This window comes from Rattus norvegicus, chromosome 2, assembly GCF_036323735.1.
Source record: "Rattus norvegicus strain BN/NHsdMcwi chromosome 2, GRCr8, whole genome shotgun sequence".
In the NCBI taxonomy this organism is placed as follows: Eukaryota; Metazoa; Chordata; class Mammalia; order Rodentia; family Muridae; genus Rattus; species Rattus norvegicus.
The window spans coordinates 176,219,442-176,228,441 of NC_086020.1; positions in this window are offsets into that span (position 1 = coordinate 176,219,442).

Genomic DNA, 9,000 nt, shown 5'->3' on the forward strand with positions numbered 1-9,000 from the left:
GGAGGCAGAGATAGGAGGGTCTTTGGGCTCACTAACCTGTGGTCTAGACTAGTTGGTGAGCTCTAGGCCAACGTCAGACCTTGTCCTAAAGGAGGTGAAGTGGCTTCCTGAGGATGATGCTAAAGATTTCTCCGGCCCTGTGCACATACATGCACATACATGCACACACAGGTGCACACACACACACACACACACACACACACACACACACACAATTCCCAGGAAAAAAATATACTGCTCCTCTAGAGGACCCAAGTTTGGACCCCAGTATCCTCAACTGGTGACTCACAGCACATGTCTCTCCAGCTCCAGGAATCTGATAACCTCTTCTGGTTTTCACAGGAACCTACATATATGCATGCATGCATGTATACATACATACATACATACATACATACATACATAATACATAATACACACATACACATACATATGGCCAAATATTGTATAAAAATTTTATTGTGTATAAATAGAATAAAATAAATATTTTTAAATATAGATTGACCTTTCCAATGAGCTGAGGTGGTCTAAAAGAGACAGCAGAGTCCAGGATGCCCCGGGGGGTTCTAAGTCGGGATAACTGGACAAAAGGTGCCGTCGGGGCTGATAGCAAAGATCATAAGAGCATTTGAAAACTGAGGATCAGATTTGCTATGTCACCAAAGACGACTTTAAACTCCTGCTCCCCGCCATCATCTCTCCGGTACTGGGATCACTGGGGAAGCCCCCATGATGGTTGTTCTCCTTAACTTTGAGATGCCATTAGACTTTCAAATGGACATGACAGTCTTCAGGTGAACACTGAAGCAAAGGAGTGGCCTTCGAGTTACTGCTGCACGCATGCTGTTCAAAGCCCTGGCTTGGAGGAAGCCTCTCAGATGTGAGTGCAGACAGGGAACTGAGCCCTAGGCGCACCCCATGGCCCCGTAACCAGAGAGAGAGGAAGAATCACTGAAATTGGCTAAGAACGGTGAGTCACCTGGGACAAACAAGGTCAAGTTAAGTGAAGACTGAGACGTGGTCATTGGGTTAACAGAGTGCATTATGGGGCTTTGGAGACCTTGGCAAGAGCAGCCGGTGGTGGAGCACAGGAAACACAGTAGTAGCTCTGAGTGAGGGGGAGTCTGAAGAGAGGGGTCCAGGGGTATGGACACCTGTGCTGGTAACCATAGTCCCAAGAGTATTGTCATGAACTTGAAAAATCAGTCAGCTAGCCACTGGGCATGGTGGCACACACTTTTAGTGCTAGCACTGGAGAGGCAGAAGTAGGTGGATCTCTGTGAATTCAAGGTCAGCGGAGTCCACACGGTGAGCTTCAAGCCAACCAGAGCAAAAAAAAAAAAAAGTCAGGATTCTGTCCCACAAAAATCACCTGATGTGAACATATGTATCCCCCCACCCCGTGTGTGTGTGTGTGTGTGTGTGTGTGTGTGTGTGTGTGTGTGTGTACCTGCCTGCCGATCTGTCTATCAAATGTCTTAACATTTGTGTTTCAATCTGTATAGATTCCTGCTGCTGTAAAGCCTTAGTTGGTCCTAGAGGGAAATTTTCCCTTCGTAATGAGAAGCGTTCTGCACTCATGTCCTGACTCACGGCTGGTCAACTCTCCCCAGACACTACTGACGATTGTGTAACACTCTGAGGAAATGTAAAAAAATGTCTACTCACCCCAAATAGGGAATCAAAGACAGACTAAAGTGTGCATACCACAGTGTCCAACTCAGTGAACAAGGAAACTTTATTAGAGGTTTCAAGATTATTTACAGGAGCAAGCAAGCCTACCTCAACATGAGTGATAGCTCAGAATCTGGGAGCCCAAGGCATACTCACAACCTGCACGTAGGGCCCTGTCTTAGAGAGTGTCCTTTCCACATACCTCAGTTGCTCTGGGCCTCTTGGCAGTTTTACTGGACTCAGCTTCCAGACAGCTCAGCCTGTCTGAGAGCTTCTCTCGGCAGTCCTTACTGCTTTGTGTATGCTTGGGGGATGAGGGACCTATCAAATCTTGTTAGTCAGAGACTAACTGAGCAGATGTTAACTCAAAGGCTACTTTGTTGTGTGGTAATATCTTCCAAACAGAAACATGTCCACCCTGGAGAGAGGATAACCAAAACTCAGGAAATCCCTGAAATTTAACAGATTCAATCTGGTCCCTCCCTCCCAGAGACTATATAACAAGGCACTTGCAGAGAGCTTCCAGGATACAATTATCATGTATCTATCACTGGATTGTGTTGGCTTTTCCCAACCCAGCATGAGAAGCCATGACAGTTGCATCCCTGGATCTCTCTGAGCAATTCTTAGGCAGGTAGGCAGGTCTGCCAGGCTCCTCTACCCAGCTGCTGTTACTGCTTGTAGCACCTTGGGAGGGTGCCTTGTCAATCTTGTATGTTTCTGGTACTTCCTAGGACTTTTTTTTTTTTTGGAGCTGGGGATCAAACCCAGGGCCTTGCGCTTGCTAGGCAAGCACTCTACCACTGAGCTAAATCCCCAACCCCTTCCTAGGACTTTTAAGTTTGTTTGATTTCCTGGGTTTTAATGAACTGCCCTCCAAGAGGTAATGTTTCAGTGCTAAGTAGCTGTCAGCACTCCTCCTCCTGGTTCCATCTCTTTTTTTTTTTTTTTTCCCCCGGAGCTGGGGACCGAACCCAGGGCCTTGCGCTTCCTAGGTAAGAGCTCTACCACTGAGCTAAATCCCCAGCCCCTGGTTCCATCTCTTACATTCTCTCCGCCTCCTTTTTCATAATGTTCTCCAAGCCTTAGAAAGGAGATACAGATGTTTGGTTCTTTTCTTCCACCTGTGGCTGAGTGCTGGGCTATAAGTCACAGTAGTAGCCACTTAGTCTCAGGAGCTTGACAAGTTAGGAATCTGTGTAGGACACCTCTCATTCCAAAAAATAAGTTTCCTGGTGCTAGAGAGACAGCCCAGTGGTTAAGAGCCTTTGCTGTTCTTCCGAATTAGAATCCTAGCATTCATCTGTCAGCTCACATCTCTAGATCCAGGGATCCAACTGGCTCTTCTGATTTCTGAGGGCACCAGGCACATGTAGAGCACAGACACACATTTAAGCAAAACACCCATACACATAAAACAAAACAAAAGGGGCTGGGGATTTATCTCAGTGGTAGAGTGGCCCTGGGTTCGGTCCCCAGCTCCGAAAAAAAGAAAAAAAGAAAAAAAAAAAAAGAGCGATGTTGGGCATAGCATGGACGGGAGACGCTAGTGCACCTAGCCTCCAGAATCCATGGACGTTTTCCCCACAAGCCACTTGGCTTTGTCATCCGGTTACGAGGACACTTCACATCCTCTTCTTGGATGGTTTCCTCAGGGTCAGCATGCACTGTTCAGCTCAGCTTAGGCCCACAGGCCTAATCAATCTGCGGCAGGCCCCAGTTCTGACAGTCTCTGGCCAGCTAGCTCTGTAGCCCTTTCCTTTCCAACAGCGACACCTGGCGGTTGAAGTCGAGAAGACACTCTCCATTCCCAGCACGCTCTCCTTTTCAATCTCTATTTAACCTCATTTTCTGGGTTTTATTTGTTTGTTTTTTACGTGTACAAATGTTTTGTTTGTGTGTGTTTAAATGCACTGTGTGTATCTTGTGCCCACGGGGCCTTGAAGCTCTAGTTTTCCAGATCACTCACTGTAAGACACCGAACCTGGGTTCTCAGGAAGAGCAGCACATACTCCTAACCACTGAGCCATCTCTCCAGGGCGCTTCCCTACCCATGCAGCTCTGGCTGTCCTGGAACTTATTCTGTAGACCAGGCTAGCCTCAAACTCAGAGATTAGTTTGCCTCTCCTCCTTAAAAGTATGCACCACCACGCCTGGTCTATACACTTTCCTGCAGAAAAGAAACGTATACACTACATATACTGGGGTGATAGTGGTCCAGTCATAACTCAAGCTAAGTTTTTTAACATTCATTTTATTTTTAATTCTGTGTGTGTGTGTGTGTGTGTGTGTGTGTGTGTGTGAGAGAGAGAGAGAGAGAGAGAGAGAGAGAGAGAGAGAGAGAGAAGAGAGTGATGAATATGTGGGGTACATGCATGGAGTCGGTTCCCTCCGTCCACCTTTATGTGGGCTCCAGTGATGGACTCAAGTTGTCAGGGAGCCACCTTTTTTTTTTTCTTTTTCAGAGCTGGGGACTGAACCCAGGGCCTTGCACTTGCTAGGCAAGCGCTCTACCACTGAGCTAAATCCCCAACCCCGTCAGGGAGCCATCTTGATGGTCCAAGCTTAATCTTCTTTACCTGTACTGCTTAATTTTTAAAAATGTATTTATTTTATTTTATGTGTGTGGTTTGCCTGTATGTATGTCAGATGTTCTGTGCACACGACTGACATGCTCGGAAGTTTGAGGAGGGCATCAGATGCCCTGAAAATGGAGGTATGGAAAGTTGCGGGCTACCACATGAGTTCTGGAAACCAAACCCAGGTCCTCTGTAAAGACAGGAAGTGCTCTCATTGTTAAGTATCTCTCCATTTTACCTCACATCAGTGAACGGCTGTGAAGGTTATGGAACTCACAGCATCTGACCTTTCCTTAACCTCCTCCACCTCCAGTGGGAACACTGCATGACACAAATTTCCACCTTCTTTCTAGGTGACCCACACAGCCCCTTTTTCTGTATGGCCCTTTACTGCCTTGGATCACTTTAATATTAATTTTTCTTTTTGAAAGGCATGGTGACACCCAGCTTCAATTCCAGCACCCAGAAGGCCAAGGCATGTGGGACTCAGTGAGTTCCAGTCCAACCAGGGCTACTGCCACGCAGTAAGACCCCTTCTCAAAAAAGAAAGGAAGGCAGGCATTATTGGGGCTGGAGATGTGGCTTGGGTACAGCAGGGCCTGTAAGCCTCTTCCTCTTCAGTTGTCTTCCAGTCTCTGCTCTTTGTAGGAACTCAGTAATAATGGTTATCTCAGTGGCTCATGTGAGCCAGTCCATTAGACACTGATTTGGCCATGTTGATTCAGTTCAGGCTGCTTTTGTCTTTTTTTTTTTTTTTTTTTTTGGTTCTTTTTTTCGGAGCTGGGGACCGAACCCAGGGCCTTGCGCTTCCTAGGCAAGCGCTCTACCACTGAGCTAAATCCCCAACCCCTTGCTTTTGTCTTAAGAACGAATGTGTAGCTACCGAATGCCCTGAATTGTAGTCCCAGGGAAGGCTGTTCAGCACATGTGTCACTTACAGTCTCGGCCACTTGCATCTTGCATGCAGCATCTTGTATTACCTCTCTTTCCCCACAGGTCCTGCCACATCCGAGGCTGACAGTGGACAGCATCCACATGTCTCTTTCCTATCGTAAGCTCCCTTACGCCAGGAATCCACTGATGCCTTGATCTGGGAATCCAGATGGCATTTTCTTTTCCTCTTTGCCTTTCTCTTTTTCTTCTTTTTCCATATTTATTTATTTATTTATTTATTTATTCATGCATGCGTGCCTGAGTGTATTATGTGGTGTGTCACATGCATGCAGGCATCTGCAGATGTCAGAAGAGAGTATCAGCCCCCTTGGAACTTGTAGGTAATTGCTATCCACCATCTGGGTGCTGGGAATTGAACTTCGTACTCTGCCAGAGTTGCAAGGACTTTTCACCGCTGAGCCCTCTCTCCAGCCATGAAGCTGTTGTCATTGTTTGTTTGTCTGTCTGTTTGTTTTAAAGATTTATTTATTTTATGTATGTGAGTACACTGTAGCTGTCTTCAGACACACCAGAAGAGGGCATCGGATCCCATTACAGATGGTTGTGAGCCACCATGTGGTTGCTGGGAATTGAACTCAGGACCTCTGGAAGAAGTCAGTGCTCTTAACCACTGAGCCATCTCTCCAGCCCCTGTTTCTGATTTTTTAAAAAAAGATGTATTTTATTATTTGTGTGTGGGGGTGTGCGTGTGTGTGTGTGTGCATGTGTGTGTACACGTGTGCATCAAACTACCTGTGGTGATTGGAATAGGACTGGCCCCCACAGACTTGATGCAGATATTTGATCATATTACGAACCCCAAGATTGTGTTACTAACTGAAAAAACCTGTTTCTAGTTATGGTATAGCTCATTCCTTAGCACACGTCTTTAATTCTGCTGGCTGGAATATGGACACATCCTTAGTACACGCCTGTACTCCTAAACAATGAAGGTAAAGTGAGTTTGTAGAAGGATGCTCCCATGTGTGAATATGACATCTAATTGAGTGGCAGAGAAAATGACAAATCAGAGAAAGATTTGACAGAAAAGGATATACCCAACTCCCACAAGAAGAGAGAGGAAAGGAAGGTACTTAAGGAAGCGGTGGAGAGAGAAAAAGGAGGAGGCAGTTTTAATGGGAGAATTTTACAGAGACAGGTTACAGAGAGAATGAGGTAGACATAGACTAAGACAGAACAAGCCAGAGAATGAGTATGACTGAAGAGATCAGAACAAATTACTAGAGTTAGTTTGAGGTCAGGCAGAGCAATTCAGGAGAGGTCAAGAGAAACCAGTTTTAATCGGTCAGCTTGGAGGAGTTTGAGCCAAAATGTCTGAGTTGAACCAGCCAGCCAGAGATCAGAAAGAAGAGGAAAAGGTGAGCTTATTCAGCAGCAAGTTTCAGAGGTCAAAAACATCTAGGTCTAGATTAGATTGTATGGAGGCTAGAAGCTTCAAGGACTAGGCCACGTTAGCAGACAAAGGCAGTGAGTCTCAGAGACAACAATGACTCAGGAGACTACTCTTTCATAGACTCATGTGTTTGAATGCTTGACTATAGGGAACGGCACTATCAGGAGGTGTATAGATATAGATATAGATATAGATATATAGATAGATATATCAATATTGGAGGTGAGCTTTGAGGTCGCCTATGCTCAAGCAAAGCACAATGTGACACACAGTCTCTCCTTGCTGCCTATGGATCAAGATGTAGAACTCTCGGCTCCATCTCCAGCACCATATTGGCCTGTATGCTGCCATGCTTCCCACCATGACGACAATGGGCTAAACCTCTGAAACTGTAAGCTAGCTTTAATTAAATGTTGTCCTTTATAAGAGATGCTGTGGTCGTGGTGTCTCTTCACAACAGTGAAACTCTTAACTAACATAGATCCCCCAGAAGCTGAAGTTACAGGCTGTTGTGAATACATGATGGGGGTGGGGGGGGACTTGTTCTAGTTTGCTGTCTGTCTTAATTAGAGTTCTCTTGTTGTGGAGAGACACCAAAACCACAGCAACTCTTATAAAGGAAAACATTTAACTGGGGCTGGGTTACAATTCAGAGGGTTAGGCCATTATTGCCATAGAAGGAAGCATGGTGGCATGCAGGCTGACACGGTGCTGGAGAGGTAACTGAGAGTTCAGTATCAGGACTGGCAAGCTGCAAGAAGAGAAAGAGACACTGGGCTTGGCTTGAGCATTTGAAACCTCAAAGCCCACTCCCAGTGATGCACGTCCTCCAGCAAGGCCACACCTTCTCCAAGAAGGCCACACTTCCTAGGAGCCTACGAGGGGCATTTTCATTCAAACCACCACACTTTCTATTACTGTGATAAGGATCATGAGCAAGAGCGACTTGAGAGGAAAGGGTTTGTTTGACTTATCAGTATAGTCCACTACCAGAAGAAGCAGGCAGGAACCCAAGCAGGAACCTGAAGGCAGGAACTGAAATGGAGACCATGGAGAACACTGATTCTGGCTTACATATCACAGCTTGTTCAGCCTTCTTTCTTCTACCACCTAAGACCACCTGTCCAAGGTTAGCGCTCTCCACAGTGAGGTGGGCCATTCCATGTCAATTAGCAATCAAGAAACTGTCCCACACACTCACCGGCAGACCAGTGTAATACAGGTAATTTCACACTTTGCTGACTACAGCAAATAGACACACCACTTGGCTTAGTTAGGGTTTGACTTATTATTACTTAGTTATCACTGTGAAAGGACATTAGGACCGTGGCAACTCTTATAAAGGGAAACATTTAATTGGAGCTGGCTTACAGTTCATAGGTTTAGACCATTGTGTTCATGGCGGAAAGCATGATGGCCCTCGAGCAGAGGGGTGCCTGAGAGTGCTACATCTTCATCTGCAGGTAGCAGAAGGGAACTGCCTGCCACACTGGGCACAGCTTGAGCATATATAAGGCCTCAAAGTCCACCTCCACAGTGACACACTTCCTCCAAAAAGGCTACACCTCCTAATAGTGTCTATAATAGAGTCTATTATATATTCCTCTTTTTTTCTTTTTTTTTTTTTTTTTCGGAGCTGGGGACCAAACCCAGGGCCTTGCGCTTGCTAGGCAAGCATTCTACCACTGAGCTAAATCCCCAACCCCATATATTCCTATTCAAACTACTGCCCCACCCCCTACCACATGAGGAAATGGAACATTTATGGAGCACTCCAAGGACATACCTCCCTCACACGGCTCAGCCCCAGCTTCCTGTAGGACACGCAGAGAGGTCTATGTGCTCACAGAGAAACACTAGAGGAATCTGAAGTGTTAAACACATCCTTGTTCCCTTAGGGAAGGAATGCATAACCTTATCTGCCCAGAAGGCTTGGTGACCTTTACTCCATATGGCCAGAGACGTTTCCATCACCAGACCCTCCCCCAGACCCTTATCATTGAGTTGTTTTTCTCAACCTATAGAACTTATCTTCTTGGGCCTTACAAAGAGTTCAATGTAGTCATGCCTGATTTGTGTTTATCTTACTTTGTTCTTCCAAGATATTTAGGCACGCTTTGTTGTAAACTCGGGATCGAGTTAATAATTACCAGAATAAGGTTTTAACCAAATTGTGCTGTGCTTAAGTATCCCTAAAATAAACCACTTGGGGTCAGACTCCAGAAGTTTGAATCAACACCGCTGTTTAGTCCTGTTGAACCTGACTACCTTCTTGCCTCCCTTGAATTGTTACTCTGTTGGCTGTGGGGGTCAGAGAGACCCCTGTGGCTTCCTGTCCCAGGACTCACTGAAGGGGCTGTGCAACCGCTCTCCACAATTCATCCAGTGCTGATTGTGTTG